Source organism: Erinaceus europaeus, chromosome 1 (genome assembly GCF_950295315.1).
Source record: "Erinaceus europaeus chromosome 1, mEriEur2.1, whole genome shotgun sequence".
Classification (NCBI taxonomy): Eukaryota; Metazoa; Chordata; class Mammalia; order Eulipotyphla; family Erinaceidae; genus Erinaceus; species Erinaceus europaeus.
In genome coordinates, this window is record NC_080162.1 from 66,674,710 (window position 1) to 66,692,016 (window position 17,307).

The 17,307-nt window shown below is 36.4% G+C and overlaps 1 protein-coding gene and 1 non-coding gene across 3 annotated transcripts in view; one reads left to right on the plus strand and one right to left on the minus strand.

Moving 5' to 3' along the window:
• Positions 1–17,307, minus strand: part of PLCB1 (phospholipase C beta 1) — an 805,117-nt gene that overhangs the window by 739,973 nt on the left and 47,837 nt on the right. The window lies entirely within an intron of this gene.
• On the plus strand, positions 10,482–10,588 carry LOC132542682 (U6 spliceosomal RNA). Its single transcript, XR_009553649.1, has one exon. It is a non-coding gene; the product is annotated as a U6 spliceosomal RNA (small nuclear RNA).

The following is a 17,307-nucleotide window of genomic DNA, read 5'->3' on the forward strand; positions in this document are numbered from 1 at the left end:
GACCGACCAGTCAACGCCCATGTTCAGCGGGGAAGCAATTACAGAAGCCAGACCTTCTACCTTCTGCAACCCACAATGACCCTGGGTCCATGCTCCCAGAGGGATAGAGAATGGGAAAGCTATCAGGGGAGGAGGTGGGATATGGAGATTGGGTGGTGGGAATTGTGTGGAGTTGTACCCCTCCTACTCTATGGTTTTGCTAATCCTTTCTTAAATAAAAAAAAAGGAGAAAAAAAAGAATGTTCTTACAGAGCACATATATTCATAAGTTAGGGGAAAATATACATCTTTTTTAAATTTATTTATTCCCTTTTGTTTTCCTTGTTTTATTATTGTTATAGTCATTATTGTTGTTATTGATGTTGTTATTGGATAGGACAGAGAGAAATGGAGAGAGGAGGGGAAGACAGAGAGGGGGAGAGAAAGGCACCTGCAGACCTGCTTCACCGCCTGTGAAGTGACTCTCCTGCAGGTGGGGAGCCGGGGGCTCCAACTGGGATCCTTATTATGCCAGTCCTTGCTACTGGCGCCACATGTACTTAACCCGCTGCACTACTGCCCAACTCCAAAAAATATGCATCTTAAAGTAAAAGGGTGAAATAGCTTGCAGTGACTTAATAAGTGCAGCAAAGGAGTACAAAGACTTAAACAAGACACCATAAAGTACTTCATCAAATAGTTACTAATTAGACCTAGATACCCTCCTCACCTACTTCCTGTTTCACTTCTCTCAATCTCTCTAAGACTACAAAACCTTGTCAGATAAAGTAAGGACTACAAAAGCTGGATAAGAGTAAGAGACTGGCATACTTTAATAATGGCTCTTTCAGTCACTAACAGGCCACTCCATCATCTGGGGCTCTAGTCAGGGAATCCTGGGATTTCCACATAGATATGATGGGCTTACACTTCTAAAAGATTCCTCTCTCCACCATTACTGGTCATCTCCATCAGGAATAGCATTGTGGGCCCGCTTGTGGGCCTCTTCAGGACCTTGAGGAATGTGGAACAGCAATGGCAGGGACTGCCCCACTGTCCAAAGGGAGGCTGAGTCAACATACTCTGCCACTCTAGGAAGATAGGTCCTGAAATGAGTGCAGCTTAGAATATACCTTGCTATGACCATGGAATGTGAGTTCAGACTTACAGGGATGCAAAGGTTATACAGGCTCCTTTGCTCAAAATGGGCCCCAGATCAGATTGATGGGGTTTACAGTTAATAGTATTTATATACACTTCCCATATTTCAGAGCTACTATCTTCCCTGATGCAGCTTTCTGTTCCTGTTTCCAACTCCGTCACCATCTCTCCAGAAAATACCTTTAGCCACCTGCATGTTAGCTGTCAGGCTCAGGCAAAATTAGTAAAGCCATGGGTCCCTTCTGAATATACCTAAAATAGACTTCCTAGCTTTTTCCAAAAGGGGGGCTCCAAATATTTTTCCAATATCTGCTATATTCTTACCTCCAGGTTCTTAATTATTAAACAATTTGTTCTGTTTCCTATCTTAATGCTTTTTAGCCGCCAAGTTGCAGATGCTACCATGATGCCAACCTGACTTCCCTGGGCAGACAACCTCTACAATGTGTTCTGGAACCCCACCTCTCCATAACCCTGCTCTAATAGGGAAAGATAGAAACAAGCTGAGGATATGGATTAACCTGCCAAAGCTCATGTTCAGTGGAGAAGCAATTATAGAAGCCAGATCTTCCACCTTCTTCACCCCATAATGATCCTGGGTCTATACTCCCAGAGGGATAAAAAACAGGAAAGCTTTAAATCAATTAAGAGAGAAAGAGAGAGAGAGAGAGAAGAAGAAGAAGAGGAGGAGGAGGGAAAAAGGAGGAGGAGGAGGAGGAGGAGGAGGAGGGGAGGAGGAATAGGAAAGCTTCCAATGGAGGAGATGGGATGCAAAACTCTGTTGGTGGGAATTGTATGGAATTGTACCCCTCTTATCCTAAGTTCTTGTTGATCTTTATTAAATTAATTTTTTAAAAAATTTAAAGAATACTCTTTAATGGTAGTTGTTACATCATTTTTCAGAGAAGAGACACTGGTTTAGACAGATGGTGCTGTGAATGCTTAAGGATCTCCCTTCTTTTAATATAAAAAATGAAACTTCTCACAGTGAGATAAGGATGCATCTCTTAATCTTTCTTCAAAGTATCTACTTAGCAGATATCATTTATATTTACATTAGTAGATGTCTTAGTTGAAAATAGATATGCCTTTCCTACCAATATTTCAGTAAATACCCCATGATCTAAAAAACAAATTTATTCATGTTCCTATATCTTTTATTTTTTTGTCATCTTTTCTCCAGGAATTATTGGTATAGAAATAAAATAGAGGGGCTACGAGGTGGCGCAGCAGGTTAAGCGCATATGGCCCGAAGCGCAGGGACCTGTTTAAGAATCTTGGTTCCAGCCCCCAACTACCCACCTGCAGGGGGGTCGCTTCACAAGCAGTGAAGCAGGTCTGCAGATGTCTTATTTTTCTCTCACCCTGTCTTCCCCTCCTCTCTCGATTTCCCTCTGTCCTATCCAACAACAACAGCAGCAGCAATAACATCAATAACAATAATGGGACGCTAGGCAGTGGTGCAGCAGGTTAAGTTCACATGGTGCAAAGTGCAAGGACCGGAGTAAGGATCTCGGTTCCAGCTCCCAGGTTCCCACCTGCAGAGGTGAAACAGGTCTGCAGGTGGTCTATCTTTCTCTACTCTGTCTTCCCCTCCTCTCTCAATTTCTCTCTGTCCTATCCAACAACAATAACAGCTATAACAACAATAACGATAACAACCACAACAAGGGCAACAAAATGGAAAAAATAAACCCCAGGAGCAGTGGATTGTAGTGCTGGCCTGGAGGCAAAAAAATAAAATACAATAAATAATAACAACAATGACAACAAGGGCAATAAAATAATGGGGAAAATGTCCTCCAGGACCAGTGGGTTCATAGTGCAGGCACCAGGCCCCAGCAATAACCATGGAGGCAAAAAATAAAATAAAATAAAATAAAGTCCTTTTAAAAAAATAGGCATGCACCCTTCCAAAAAAACCAATGTATTTCTACACCCTAAAGACTATGACTACAAATATGAGTATCTACCACTGACACGCAAGATACAGTTAACAGTATATTAAGTATTAAAAAATTTAGCTGTACATCCACCTTAACAATAAAATGGCATAATTTACTTAAAGGAAATGTTCCATTCGTACTTTGGAGTGTAAAACAGATAATGAGCATATTTCATGTTTATATATTTTATTAGTGATTTAATTATGATTAACAAGATTGTAAGCTACCTGGGGTACAATTCCATACAATTCCCACCACCAGAGTTCCACATCCCATCCCCTCATTTGGAAGCTTCCCTATTTTTTATGCCTATGGAAGTATGGACTAAAATTCTATATAAGGTGCAGGTGGAAGGTCTGGCTTCTGTAATTGCTTCTCTAGTGGACATGGACATTGGCAGGTGAATCCAAACCACCAATCTGTTTCTATATCTCCCCAATGCGGTAGGGCTCTGGAGAGGTCTATCACAATCCAAAATATATCAACAAAGTAGAACAAGACTAGAAGAAATAAGGGTATCCAGAAAAAATTCACGAAAGAAAAGATATTAAAAGAAGCACCATTCTGTCACATTAGAGAATATATGAATTAAATTACAATGTGAAATCAGCAACACAAAAGGCAAAATAAGAATGGTATACACATATAGAAGATTGGTTTCATTCTTTGCTTGCTTCCTTGTTTTTAGTTTTTCACTTAAAAGAAACCTGAAAGCAGTCACTACACTGAATCCATAATGTCAGCAGGAATGTGTATTTCTATCATTCTGCTGTCTTAGAATAGAGTTTCCAATACCAAGATAATTTGTCTGTGAAATTTACTGATATATCAAATTCATATTTAGGAAAAAGAAACCAAGGCATAACAGTTCTCCCTGTTAAATAAATGAAGATAAAAATTATGAATGTCTGATACGACACTTCTTTATCCATTTTGTTTCAGGGTCACATGTAGCTGCAAGGGAAGCTGGGAGTGTATTGTTTTAACCCTTGAGGGCAACTCTCTGAGTTTAATTCAAAACTACTGGAAGATACATGCTATGTGAAATGTTAGCAATCTGTATCATTCCCATAAGAACTGTTAGCAGTCTATATCATTACCTGATATACCCGTTTCCAAATTGTGGTTTTCTTATTAAATAGTTGAAGAACAGAGTTAATTTTTTTTAAACATGAAGTAGTATACATGATGAAGAAATTCACACCCACCCTGTCTCCATCTGCCCATTTCCACCCACCACACATTTTGTTCATTTTTATAAATCGCCTTCTAGAGTCTTTATGTAAATACATGCAAATCATATTATTCTTGACTTTCCTGTTGGAGCTATTTCTACATCAGCACACAAATCAGCAAGCCTTCATCTTCTTATTTTATTTTATTATTTACCAGAACACTGATCATCTCTGGTTTATAATGGTGTGGTGAATTGACCTCAGAGCCTCAATCAGGAGAGTCTCTTTGCATAACTATTATACTGTCTACTCTCACCTTCTTCCTGTTTGTTTTTATAGTTGCATAGTATTTTACAGCTGAATCTACCAACCTATATTTTAAAGACATTTTAAGTTTCAATATTGTTCCTCTACAAACAAAGGAACATAAGTTTGGCACTGTATATAGCAATTCCGTACAAAACACTTACAGAAGCTATTCTGTCAGGGCAAAGGGCATATTTTTAATTTGGCAGCACTAAGTTACTCATCATGGCCACTATAGTGAATTATATTTCTACCAGTAGCATGTGAACCTGTTAGTTTTGCCTCCAGGGTTATCCCTGGGGCTCAGTGCCTACACTATGAATCCACTGCTCCTAGTGGCCATTTTTTCCATTTTATTTGATAGACAAAGAGATATTGAAAAGGAAGAGGAAGATACAGAGGAAGAGAGAATAGCAGATACCTCCAGACCTGCTTCAACACTTGTGAAGTGTCCACCCTGCAGGTGGGGAGCACGGGGCTTGAACCTGGATCCTTGCGTGGATCCTTGCACTTAATACTGTGTGAGCTTACACGGGTACACCACCACCCAGTCCCCTAAACCTGCCAGTTTTCAAGTTAACAATCCTCTTTTCTCTGGATGTTCTTTGTCAATCTATTATTATACCCATAAATTCTATATGCAAAGGGAGAAATTCCCAGGCAGAACATAAATGACATGAGAGCAATCATGACACCATTACTTGGCTTCTGAATATGTACCTCCTACCTCCTCAACAGACTTAACAGTAAACATGTTGCACACATATGTTCTTTAACTCCAAATGCTATCCAAGAAACTTGTATGTTAAGGTACTCTGAAAATATAACTGAAGTAGGGCTCTCCTCCCACACCTGCAATCCATCCTTAGAAGTGAGGTGACCTTATTGGTTCCACTTACACTTTGGGTCTTTAGTGCTCATTGTAACTCCCTAACATAGCAGTCTATAGTTTAGTCAGATTTTTTTTTTTTTTAACCAGCTTCTAAGGCAATAGAACTCCACTTAGATTAATATTATCTCTTGAACTATAGACTGTAAAGATGAACATGAAATAGTCATATGGAACTGATGGTCTAATGGCAGGAAACTACTCAAAATCCTCAGGATAAAGGATTTAACCTTTTTAGTTAATACTTCATTAGTAAAGTACGAGTAAACTTATGACGTTTAAATCTGAAATCCAAACAACTGATACACCTAATCTGTATTACTTATACCATTGTTCCACTAATTCCTACAAGTGTGTTATTAAAAATAACAGTTTCTTCACTTTTAGATGGATTTTGTCATCCTTTAATTGACTATTATATTTTCATTAGCTTCTATATTTAAACAATAATCTCATTCAGTGGTAATCAATTTCCAGGATGTCAGCAATGTAGTTCGTCTAAACTTTCAGCTCCCAAGAGGTACAGTTATGATTGAATTTTAAGGCCAAACATAATTCAAACTTGCTTTATAAATGCAATGTGTAAATAGGACTTTAGTAAGTGCCAATAAGCAGCTCCTTCATAAATCACTGGAATAAAAGAAAAGAAGCCTTTCAAATGACTAAGCTGTGCAAAAGAGCCAATAAGTATCATGGTCCTCACCTGACTGACTTCAGGTAATCTAGCAACCTTGTAACTACAGTTGTGTCCAACATGTAATTATTAAAAATTTTCTAAGATAACATGCCCCAGTACAACTAATATGATGTTTTTTAAACAAGTCATTTCACTTTCATCTTCTTGTTTTTTACATATTATAAAATGTATTAAAAAACACAGATAATATTATGTAGCACTATTAAATTCGCAAATTTTGAGAACTACACACTACAATTATATAAAAGTGCCATTGTTCTTAGAACATATACTTGAATTATTTACAGGTCAAGAAGCTTTATTTCTGTAAAGTACCCCTCAAATGATTCAAGAAATTAAATTGTCACATAGATCATAATAAACATGGCATATAGAAAGACGTAATAAGTGGGAAAAATATAATCAATCAGTGAAAAATATGTGTAAAAGATTCTTTATTTCAGTCACACACTTTTTGTAAGTTTAAAATATAACAAATTAAAAGTTGTCCACAAAATATCATCAGAGGAATAGCTTAAAATTCATATGCAGATATATTATCTTATCAATAAGGGTTCTTTACCATAATTCTGATTTATTTTAACCTCTCTGAACTCCTACTACATCTGCTGATCAGCTTTCTGTTGCCAGAAAGCAAGGACCATGAACTTAATTATTTTACTACTTACTGGTGGGCTACTGATTACAAATAAGTCAGCTTTTTCTATATAATCAAACCTAGGTTCCTCTCTTGGGAAAGGACATTAAATATTTGAAAATGTGGAGTGACCTTCAGTGAACTTCACCAGTAACAAAACCAGGACATTTAGAGGACTACATGAACATCTCTAGGCCTCTAGTTACTTATTAAATGGTTCCCTGGTGACCTGGAAGAGTTAACACTTGTCTTTAAATACCCAACTTACACCAGAGAGTAACTTGGGTGCTGAGAATAGAAGGCAATCAAAGCAATATGTACTTAAAAGGTTGTCTGTAGGCAGCCCAATGTCCAGCTTGCTTTGCCTACAAACACAGCAGCCAGCCGACTGTCAAGATAATTATCTGAAATCTTCACTTTGCTATGCCACCACAAATGCAAGCTTTATGCAGGTATTGTGCTCACTAACTACAAAACATAACTTGCCATGACAGGAAGGGTAAGAATTTCAAACTTTGAAAGCACAATACTAGTACTTAGGTGAAATTAGTTTATAAAAAAAAAGAAAAGAAAAAGAAGGAAAAAAAAGAGTAAAAGCAAGCAACTTCCTGTTATCAAACAAATATAATGCTCACTTTTTTTTTTTGATTGGCCAACACAAAAAAGAGATGTTAACAAACTACTTATCTGAGAATTTCAGGTGGTGCGTACACTCTGACCCATTTAATGATTAACCAAGTTTCACATAAACGGGAATTAAGAATGTATACTATGAACAAAATGGGGAACACAGCCTATATACAGTAACACTGGCATTAGTGCCTGAACTGTTAAATTAGGATTTATTTTTTTCAAAGATTATAATGCACACAAAAACTCTAGCTTTAGCTAGAACATAGTTCTTTAGTGCCAGATACAAATGTTACATTTCTTGTTTAATGGGAAGAAAAGGAAATCAGTGAAGCAATGTGTTCACTATAAATTGAGAACATGCTATGAACAAACCACATGCTAGGAACCTCTGATCTCATTTTCACATCATTACATTTCCTTGAACATGTTGTAAAAGTTACATTTTTTCCTCTGTTCTCCTCTTGCACAAAGCTTTTTTCCTAGCAAAATACTCCCTTACAGTAATATAAATAGTTAACTATTGTAGTTTCTAGGGGGAAATCTGAGAATGACAAATAACACTGATGGGAAGCTGTCATTCTTAAATCCTTCAGAGTTGAAACATGAATTTGTTAAATGAAATCTGTTATGAGTGATAGAAATACAATAAAAAAACTGCAGATTATAGACATTAAGTTCATATTTCATAAGAAAATAATTGATAATGTTCTGTGATTCTACAGAAAATTCTAGCACTCTCAGATTCTTTGTGCTCCCTATGACTAAATAAAGCTTTATCTGCCAGTGTTCCTGGTATTGAACTGCAAGAAATCTATTTTCCATGTGTAATATCTATACTCCCATAAAGTTCAAATGGAAATGTTATGTGTATACACAGGCAATTAAAATTCCAGTTACAAATATTACTATTATTAATAAAACATCAGTGTTCATTAAGACAACATTGCTCATAATGTTATAATTACTCATCTCTTGGGACAAGTTATTGTTACATTTATTATCATTTTAACTTATAAATCACTTGTTTTACAGGATGCTCCTCTGAAACACTCATAAAATATTTTTGTTATCAAATAACAATATTACCATTCAATATAGCAGAACTACACAATACTTAAAAATTATAAATCTACCTCTCAGGAATTCATTTCTGATACACTCAACCCTTGTGTGTTAATTTTTGTTCTTTAATAATTCAAGGATTACAAAAGTGAATGAAAACTGACAACTTTTCAGGAAGCTTCCAAAATAATTTCATAATTCAGTGGCTCTCTTTATCAGAGGAATAGCATGTAATAATGCCATCTATCTCCTATTGTCAAATTATCTGTCTTTTAATTTCCAATTTAATTTTAAGTAATAATATCAAGTTAATAAAAAAAAAAGTTTCTCCCCTACTAGTGAGGTAGAAAAAAAACTTAGAGTTTTTATATTTACATTTTTTAAGGAAAGCAATCACTGGGACAAAATTAGATTGCATTGTAATTCCCAATATTCCAATTCTGCATGTGTCTACTTTCTTTGCAACGCCTCTCACTAGAATCTTTGATGTGGGGCTTAGACATGTAACTTGCTTGGGTTAATAAAATAAAGTTAGTATGACATAAGCTAAGTCTTCGGATGTACTTGAAATTTGTTTTTGAGCATATCTGCTGTCACTATGAAAAAGATCCTCCTCCAGATGATATATGGAAGACCAGAGTCTCATCCACAACCATATTTGAGAGCAGAATAGGCCTCGAAAATAGCTGGTCAAGCCTTGGTGAAAAAAAGACTAGAAAACACAAACCAACCCACAAATAAAAGAAAAATAAGTATTGGCCGGGAGTAGGGCGGTAGCGCAGCCGGCTCAGTGCACGAGGCGCGAAGCGCAAGGAGCTGCATAAGGCTCCCCACCTGCAGAGGAGTTGCTTCATAGGCGGTGAAGCACGTCTGCAGGTGTCTATATCTTACTCTCCCCCCTCTGTCTTCCCCTCCTCTCTCTATTTCTCTCTGTCCTATCCAACAACAACAACAATAACTACAACAAGGGCAAAAAAAGGAAATAAACATTTTAATTAAAAAACAAAATAAAAATAAATAAATATTGACCATTAGTGTATGCCACCAAAATTCTGATTCCTTGTTAGACAACAGATTAGTACAGTAATAGTTATGTAAGCCTTTATTATATCTAATTTTTATTGCACACACATAAAATGTTTTATATATATATATATACATATATATACTGGCTTAACTACATACTTTTCATACTTTTGTGAAACTGTATAGGCACTTGCTCATTGTATATTATTGTCATTCATAATATTTTGTGATAACTGTATGTGGAAAAATTACATGTGATGCAACAGGACCCATCATTTGCAGATTTTCTACAAGCAGAAATGCTAAAGAACTACAGAAAACAATGAAGAAGAGAAGAAATGCCTGCAGTCCTTAACATTAAGAAATAGAGGATCAATTTGAAAAATAAAACACTCATGCATTCTCCTTTAAATTCAAATGACATCTTTTTTTAATTGGATGACAAAATCCAGCTAAGCAAAAAGTGAATCAAATTTCATTAATTCAATTAAATATATTCAATTATGAAGAGGAACTTATGGACCAAATTAGAACCAAAATAATGAAATGCAAAGATGAACCAAGACAAGAATTTTAGACATACAAAAAGGACATGGTAACTAGGTGGATATTTGAGGTGAAGGAAGAATTACAGACAACTCCATGCCCCCCTACCCCCCAGCTTCACTGCTCTGAGTTGACTTCTTCAGTGCTGGTCTAGATAAAACTTGGGTTGCAAATATTACAAAGAAGGTGGTCACCCAGGTAATATTCTACTCCAGGTACTGCATACATCAGAGTGATACTCTGGTTTTTGTTTTTGCTTTTGTATTTCCTCTCTCTCTCTCTCTCTCTCTCTCTCTCGATAAACGAATTAACCTTTTTTTCCTTCATCACAAGGCCACAATAAAAAAAGAAAATGTAGAGTAAAAAAAAAGTTTTGAAACAGAAACAAGTAATAAATGATTTTTTTTAAAGATTCTCAGCTGAGGTGCTCAGTTCAGCAGCACATATACTAAAATTGGAACGATACAGAGAAGATTAGCATGGCCCCTGTGCAAGGATGACACACAAATTCTTGAAGCATTCCATATTTTTAATAAGTATTTTAAAAAAGAAAATAACTTTAAAAAACAGATTCTCAGCCGAGGATTCACACATACACACACACACACACACACACACACACACAAAATCTGAACAATATAGTCATTCATGCATCAACTTAGGGCATAAAACAGTCATGAATCTTACTCTTTTATTAGCCAAATGACAAAATTCAGCTACCTAAAAAGTGAATTAAAGAAGTCATGAATAAAAAATCATAGACAAACTACAAGCTGTTGACAGCTGAATATATTAAATTAATCTTTTAACAACCTAAATGCCCAAGAATAGATGACTGGATAAAGATGTTATGGAATCAGATTGGAAAGAGAGCATAACGGCTATATACAAGACAAGGCTCTGAGCTCCCAGGTTCAATCTCAAGAACCATAAGACAGAACTGGTCAGTGCTCTGGTAATTCTCTCTCTCTCTCTCTCTCTCTCTCTCTCTCTCTCTCTCTCTCTCCCTGTGCATCTTTCTCAGTATCTCTCTCTCATTAAAATAAGTATTTTAAAAGATACTATAAGATGTATACTCTGCATACTACTATGCAATTTAAAAAGATGATATTGTGTGCTTCAGGAAAAAATAGATGGAACTAGAGATGGTTATACTTAGTGAAGTAAGTAAATAACTACCAGATGATTTTGCTCATATGTGGAATTTAGAGAATTGAAATTTATAAACTTTCAAAAAAACAAATACAAAAGTAGTAGCTAAACTGACTTTAAGACTTTGTGAGACTGTAATGTTTTTCCTTAGGAAGAGGTACAGAACAATGGTAGTGGGTGTTGTGTGAAACAGACTTTATAGTCTTGTAAACCATTATTAAATCACTAATGAAAAACAAAAATAAAAACATTATGTTTGCATTCTTTTTGCAATAAACAATAGCCACAGGCAGGGGAGATAGCATAACAGATATGCAAACAGACTGTCATGTCTGAGGCTCCAAGGTCCCAGGTTCAATCCCCCACACCACCATAAACCAGAGCAAAGCACCGCACTGGTGTTTCTCCTCTCTTTCTCTCTCTTCCTCTCTCTTCCTCTCTCTTCCTCTCTCTGCCTCTCTCTGCCTCTCTCTGCCTCTCTCTCTCTCTCCCTCCCTCTCTCTGTCTCTGCATCTTTCAAAAATAAAATAAAATATTAAAAAGAAAAGTTTTGCGTGGGGGAGATAGCATAATGGTTATATAAACAAACTCTCATGCCTGAGACTCCTAAATCCCAGGTTCAATCCCCTGCACCACCATAAGCCAGAGCTGAGCAGTGCTCTGGTGTTTCTCTCTGTCTCTGTCTCTGTCTCTCTCTCTTGCTTAAAAATAAAATAAAATAAAATAAAAAAATAAAAAATAAAATAAATAAAATATTGGAAAAAAAAAAAAACAGCCACCAATGTGTCCTGAAACCTCACCTCCCTAGAGCCACTCTAGGGAAAACTAGAAACAAGCTGGAGGTATGGATTGACCTGTCCACACCACGTCCAGTGGAGATGCAATTACAGAAGCCAGACCTTCTGCACCCCATAGAGAATGTTAGTCCATACTCCCAGAGGGATAAAGAATAGGGAAGGTTCCAATGGAGGGGATAGGACATGAAACTCTGGTGGTGGGAACAGTATATAATTGTACCCCTGTTATCTTACAATCTTGTTAATCATTATTAAATCACATAAAATCTTGGAAAGAAGAAAGGAAGGAAGGAAGGAAGGAAGGAAGGAAGGAAGGAAGGATTAAAAAATATAATTTCTCAAAGTGGTGTATTCATAGTGCATGAAACTCCAGCAATAACCTTGGTGGCAATTTAAAAAATTACACATGCAAAGATACAATTCACAGTTAAACCTAAATCATTTTCCTTTATTGGAAAGATAAGGATAAAAGAATAACATTTTTTGTTTGTCCAAATAATAAACTGTTTATATATATCAAGAATAAACTTTCATCTCTGTGATTGCAAATAAAACAACCCTGAGTGCTGATGCAACAAAATCTGAGAAATTCATTGCTGCATTTCAAAATTATACACGGATCTGTGGGCCGTGAAACATAAAGGTAGAAATGTATTTAAATACAGCCAATTTATAATTAATTTTCTCTTTGCACATGCTATTACTCAATTAGCGCATGCCAATTTTACTTCAATGATACAATGAGTTCATAACCTGATGTGACTGATGACTGATATTAATATTTGACATCTGACCTGAAAAGTTACCTTGAGCAGGTAAAACCTTGTTTTAAATTATTTTATATTTAAAGGCCTACCTCTAAGACACATGTATAAAAACCAAAAATTTATCTTCTCTAATTTCAGTTATGGCTGGTATAACTTAACAAAATGACATGTCACTAAATGACCCTAAATGTTTATTCATTTTAGTTGAAGGCCAACTACATGGGAGAAAAACCTATATGTCCTATGTTATTGTAGTAAGAATGTAACTAGCCTAACTTTGAACTATACTTTACAACTGTTAAATACTTTGACATATATCATTTCACTCCAGCTGTTTTTGGAGATAGATTTTTTTTTTTTCAGTTTTACTTTAGCTACTCAGAGAAGTTAAAATGTTTGCTGAAAGTCACCTAGGTAGTTAAATAAAGAACCAGGTTTAGAACTACACCTTCACCACCCATTGTACTACTTTGGGTGGTTCTTTTAATTTCATTAAATTTTACTTGGGAATATAGACTTGCATGTAATTGCAAACAATTAATTATATATAGAGATGGGGGGAGGAGGGCTTGGAAAAGCACAAATCAAGATCTGAGTAAAATCCCCCTGATCCCCATGGGATCTTCATGGCTAGCTCTGAGGAAACTCAAGAATAGCAGAGTATTGTTCTACAGTCACTTCTTTTTCCTCTTTCCTTCCTCTCTCCCCTCCCTAAATATATAGGATAAAAATTCTCTCTGCCAGTGCCTTAGTAGTATCACATATAAGCAAAGTCATAGTCAGATACCATATGAAGGAAAAGAAGAAATTACACAGAGACATTCCAAGTATCCTTTACCCAATTTCCCCTTATCCACAAAATACAGTAATGATATCAAAACCAGAACATTGATATTAGCCACTCACCTAACCACATTTCCTTAGATTAGTGCCCATCTGTTTGGTTGTGTGTGTAGATTAACTTCTATACAATTTATCCAGTATAAGTTTATATATGTAGAGTAGACTACAAAATAACATTACAAGAGTTCCTCATATCACCCCTGTAAAATCACATCAATCCATCTGTTGTGATACTGCAAGCAGGCTCATAATAGGAATTTGGACACAATTAACACACGGCTGTTGTCAGGCTGAGGGACTTATGTAAACCAAATTATTTAACTTGCAGGTGATTGGAGGTCCAGCCCCCTTCTTTTCCTGCACTCCACTCTCCCGGTTCCCGGGTTTCCTGTGTGCTCATGGGGGGACCACAAGGCTGCTTCTCCTGGGAACTGAACTCGGTTACCGAGCTAGCCAGTAAACCTAGTTTCTAAGACTCTCTTCTATTTCCATAATGAGTAACTTATATCTCTGCCGATAATTGCCTATCTTGCCATATCTAAAATATGTCGTTCTGTACCGCCATGTAATAAACCTTGATTGTTTTAAACCCTTGCCAAGCCGCAGTCCAGAAAAGTCCTTTAAATTTTTATTTTCAATATCTATCTATATCATGACTAACAGCTAGCAACCATAAATATGTTCACTATTTCCTGTTATCATTTCAAAATAGTATTTTCCTTTTTTATTTTTTTTCTTTGTCACATGAATATATTTAATTAAATAAAAGCATAAGGTAAGTGTCCTTTTAAGGTTGAATTTTTCCACTTAGCATAGTAGAATTTTACCCCAAATGCCTTGCGTACCAATAGTCCATTCCTTTTTGTTGCTGTTATTCCATAACATGAATGTGCACCATTTATTTAACCATTAACCTGATGAATGCTATATGGGATGTTCTCAGTTTTGAACTATTGAAAAGTAAAGCATCCATAAATATTTGTATACAAGATTTTCATGCAGATATACATTTTCATTTTTTTCTAAAATAAATCTCAAGGCTTTGCTATATCAAATATGGTAATTGAACGGTTACATTTCCACCAGCAAGCAATGTATGAATGATAGAGGCTATATAAACTTACCAGATGTAAGTTTAATGTAACCCTTTTACCCATTTTGATAGGTGTGTAGTGATACTGGGTTTTTTTTTTTTAGTTCCCTTTTGTTGCCCTTGTCTTATTGTTGTAGTTATTATTATTGTTACTGATGTTGTCATTGTTGGATAGGACAGAGAGAAATGGAGAGAGGAGGGGAAGACAGAGAAGGGGAGAGAAAGACAGACACCTGCAGACCTGCCTCACTGCCTGTGAAGCTACTCCCCTGCAGGTAGGGAGCTGGGGAGCCAGGGGCTCAAACTGGGATCCTTACACCGGTACTTGCGCTTTGCGCCATGTGTGCTTAACCTGCTGTGCTAACGCCGGACTCCGGGTTTTATTTGTTTTTAACTGTGTGTATGACCAGAGCACCAATCTTCTATATAATTCAGTGCTCCATAAAAACCTGGATTTTATGTATGTCAGTCTTGTGTACTGGCATAAGATCTACCATTGAGTTACTTCCCCAGTCCAATTAAGATTTTAATCTAAACTTTCTTAATGGCTAATGATGTCAAACATCTCTTCATATGCTGATCGCCATCTGTATATCCTCTGTGGCGAATTGCCTTTACAAGTCTTTTGGTCATTATTTAACTGAATTGTTCATTTTTAACTGTCCAGAAATAATGATAAATAAATCATTATATACACACACTATATACATATACATGTACATATACATATACAGTGTGTGTGCGTGCACACGCAAATATTTTTTGCCCTATATTGGACCCAAAGATTCTCTATGTTCATTATTTTGAAAGTTTTTTTTTTCCCCCTCCAGGGCTATTGCTGGGGCTCAGTGCCTGCACTACGAAAGCTACAGCCCAACCGCCTTTTTGAAAGCTTTTATAGTTAAATTTTATATTCACGTTTATAAAAAATTTAACTTCATTTTTTATTTTTATTTATAAAAAAGAAACACTCGAGGGGCTGGACAGTAGCGCAGCGGGTTAAGTGCACATGGCGCAAAGCACAAGGACCAGAGTAAGGATCCTGGTTGAGCCCCCAGCTCTCCACCTGCAAGGGGTCGCTTCACAGGTGCTGAAGCAGGTCTGTAGGTATATTATCTTTCTCTCCTCCCTGTCTTCCCCTCATCTCTCGATTTCTTTCTGTCCTATCCAACAACAACAACAACTATGACAACAATAACAACAACAACTACAACAAGCGCAACAACAAGGGTAACAAAAATGGGGAAAAAATGGTCTCCAGGAGCAGTGGATTCGTGGTGCAGGCCCAGAGCCCCACTGATAACCCTGGAGGCAAAAAAAAAAAAAGTTAAAAAAAAATACTTGACAAAAACCATAGGATAAGAGGGGTACAACTCCACATAATTCCCACCACCAGAACTCCATATCCATCCCCTCCCCTGATAGCTTTCCTATTCATTATCCCTCCAGGGTCCTATGGGATGAAGAAGATGGAAGGTCTGGCTTCTGTAATTGCTTCACCACTGATTATGGGCATTGACAGGTCGATTCATACTCCTAGCCTGTCTCTCTCTTTCCCTAGTGGGCCAGGGCTCTGAGGGTTCCAGGACACACTGGTGGGGTCATCTTCCAGGAAAATCATCACGGTTACATCTGGAACCTGGTGGCCTCTCCATGAATCCCAGGTTGAAAGCTGTTTCTTTTCGGAGCTCAAACCAGGTGTTATCTCCAAGCCACCATCTTGGCTCCGCCCATTAACTTCATATTTATATAGAGTATGAGGATTAGGCTGAGGTTCATTTTATTTACATACTTACTGCTGATGAGTGTTCCATTACTATGTTAAAAGATTTATCTTTTCCCTATTAAATTGAGCTTACACTTTCATCAAAAATAGGGCATATTTGGTTTTGTTTCCGGAGTTTCTAGATTATTATCTTAAAGATAAATACTGACAAATTTGAACTTAACTCTGACATTTATTATTTATTTCCTATTTGTTGACTCTGATTCTTACTTCTCTGCTACCCTTTTTTTCCTTCTTGGGAGTTACTTAAACACATTTCAGAGTATATTTTGATTTTCTTTTTCTATAGGTCTTTAAAAAGTTATTTGTGTAGTTTCAGTCAGTAATTGTTGCCCTGCTTATAACAACATGCATATGTCTCATATCACAATACACTCATATTAATATTTTACCACTTTAAAAGTAGTGTGAAACTCATATTATCTCCATTTATCACTCCCATATTTAGGTAGCATTGTCTTGAATACGGAATGATAATGTAATCTTGTTTTGACTATCAATTATGATTTATAAAACATGAGGCAAAAATATTCTACCCTCATATTTCTGTTCATTCAATTGTTCTTTCTTCCTTCCTGATTCTCTAAGATTCCTGTTATCATTTCCTTTCTGCTTCAAGAATTTCCTTTAGACTGTCTTCCATGACAGATCAGCAAGAGACTTTTACTTCACCACTTAAGAGTACTTTTATTTCTCCTACAATGCGAATAGATAGGTACATTGAAGTAAAGAAATCTTGTCTAGTAAATGAAAATTGTGTCACCTTCTGGCTTTCATGGTTTCTGATGAGAAATCTGCTATCACTAGAGTCA